Source organism: Populus nigra, chromosome 2 (genome assembly GCF_951802175.1).
Source record: "Populus nigra chromosome 2, ddPopNigr1.1, whole genome shotgun sequence".
Lineage (NCBI taxonomy): Eukaryota > Viridiplantae > Streptophyta > Magnoliopsida > Malpighiales > Salicaceae > Populus > Populus nigra.
Window position 1 is genome coordinate 19,115,411 of NC_084853.1, and position 2,500 is coordinate 19,117,910.

The following is a 2,500-nucleotide window of genomic DNA, read 5'->3' on the forward strand; positions in this document are numbered from 1 at the left end:
AATCGGCAGCGCAGATTTTTCGACGAACAGGGGCTGGCGCTGGACTGGCCGGGCCAGGCAGGAAAATTCGTCAGGGGGGCACGCTGACGAAAACAGGGGCTGCGGAGTGGAAAATCGGCAGCGCAGATTTTTCGACGAACAGGGGCTGGACCGCCGGGCCAGGCAGGAAAATTCGTCAGGGGGGCACGCTGACGAAAAGAGGGGCTGCCGCGTGGAAAATCGGCAGCGCAGATTTTTCGACGAACAGGGGCTGGACGCTGGGACTGGGCCAGGCAGGAAAATTCGTCAGGGGGCACGCTGACGAAAAGAGGGGCTGCCGCGTGGAAAATCGTCAGCGCAGATTTTTCGACGAACATTCGTCAGGGGGCACGCTGACGAAAAGAGGGGCTGCCGCGTGAAAATCGGCAGCGCAGATTTTTCGACGAACATTCGTCAGGGGGGCACGCTGAGGAAAACAGGGGCTGCCGCGTGGAAAATCGGCAGCGCAGATTTTTCGACGAACAGGGGCTGGATGCTGGACCGGCCGGGCCAGGCAGGAAAATTCGTCAGGGGGGCACGCTGACGAAAAGAGGGGCTGCCGCGTGGAAAATCGGCAGCGCAGATTTTTCGACGAACAGGGGCTGGACTGGCCGGGCCAGGCAGGAAAATTCGTCAGGGGGGCACGCTGACGAAAAGAGGGGCTGCCGCGTGGAAAATCGGCAGCGCAGATTTTTCGACGAACAGGGGCTGGACGCTGGACTGGGCCAGGCAGGAAAATTCGTCAGGGGGGCACGCTGACGAAAACAGGGGCTGCCGCGTGGAATGGCAGCCTACACGCAGATGCGAATTCGGCAGCGCACGATGGCTTGAGCAGGTCATGGGTTCGACTTGGCGCGATCTGAAACCTGGACGAGGGACTGTCGACGCTGGACGAGCCAGCGCGGTGGCCTGTCGTGCCCCGTTCAGGGGGGGCCTGCCGCGGAGACAGCCCTCGCGGGCTCGACAGCGCAGGCCAGCGTCCCCGACGTCGCTGGCCGCGGCAGGCGAGCTGCCGGGGTTCCCGCATTCCTACAAGAAAACGTCGTGCTTTCCACATGAAACCAATCCAGTAAAATCAGCCATATTTTTATGAGGCTGCCCACTGAATTTGGGGTCATTCCGGGCCGGTTCCTAGTTTTGCGGATTTACTCGATTTCTAATGGTAGGAAAATTAAAACAAATACTTCCCGACCTCGAAAAATTCTGGGAAAATTAATGAAGGTGGATTGGATTTTTGCCAACCTCTGTGCAAAATTTCAGCTCAAAATACCAAGAAATGAATTTTTTAGAGGGGGGGTGACAGCTGGGACCTAGTAGTGTCTCCCCCTGCCAGAGCTGCAATGACACTTATTGCTCTTTAGGGAGCCACCAGGCCGGCGCCCCTCAAAGACCACACGCGCGCGCGCGCCCGCCCGCGCTGGGCGCTGGGGCGCTGGGGCCTGAGGGCCTGGGGCCCTTGGGGGCCCTTGGGCGCTTGGGCGCGCGCGCGCGGCCCCCGCAGCCATGCCGCGCTGCGCGACGCGCGGACAGCCCCTGCTGGCTTGCTCTCTCGCCCGCGGGGGGGCTGCCTTCGGGCCCTGGCCCCCCGCGTTCTGGCCTGCCCCCTGCGTGGGAGAGGCTAGGCGCTGCAGGGGCCAGCCCGACGTCGCTGGCCGCGGCAGGCGACAGCCCGACATCGCTGGCCGCGGCAGGGGCCAGCCCGACGTCGCTGGCCGCGGCAGGCGACAGCCCCTGCTGGCTTGCTCTCTCGCCCGCGGGGGGGCTGCCTTCGGGCCCTGGCCCCCCGCGTTCTGGCCTGCCCCCCGCGTGGGAGAGGCTAGGCGCTGCAGGGGCCAGCCCGACGTCGCTGGCCGCGGCAGGCGACAGCCCCTGCTGGCTTGCTCTCTCGCCCGCGGGGGGGCTGCCTTCGGGCCCTGGCCCCCCGCGCTCTGGCCTGCCCCCCGCGTGGGAGAGGCTAGGCGCTGCAGGGGCCAGCCCGACGTCGCTGGCCGCGGCAGGCGAGCCGCCGGGGTTCCCGCATTCCTACAACAAAACGTCGTGCTTTCCACATGAAATCAATCCAGTAAAATCAGCCATATTTTTATGAGGCTGCCCACTGAATTTGGGGTCATTCCGAGCCGGTTCCTATTTTTTCCGATTTCCTCGATTTTTAATGGTAGGAAAATAAAAACAAATACTTCCCGACCTCGAAAAATTCTGGAAAAATTAATAAAGTTGGATTGGATTTTTGCCAACCTCTGTGCAAAATTTCAGCTCAAAATACCAAGAAATGAATTTTTTAGAGGGGGGGTGACAGCTGGGACCTAGTAGTGTCTCCCCCTGCCAGAGCTTCAATGACACTTATTGCTCTTTAGGGGGGTGCCCCCTGACTGGCCATGGGGCGCGCTGGCCTGGCGCCCATAGGCCTGCCGCGGGGGATATGTGGGCTGTTGCTAAACTCGGACTAAGGTGGGGGGCCTCATGGCCCGAAGTATTGCCGGCA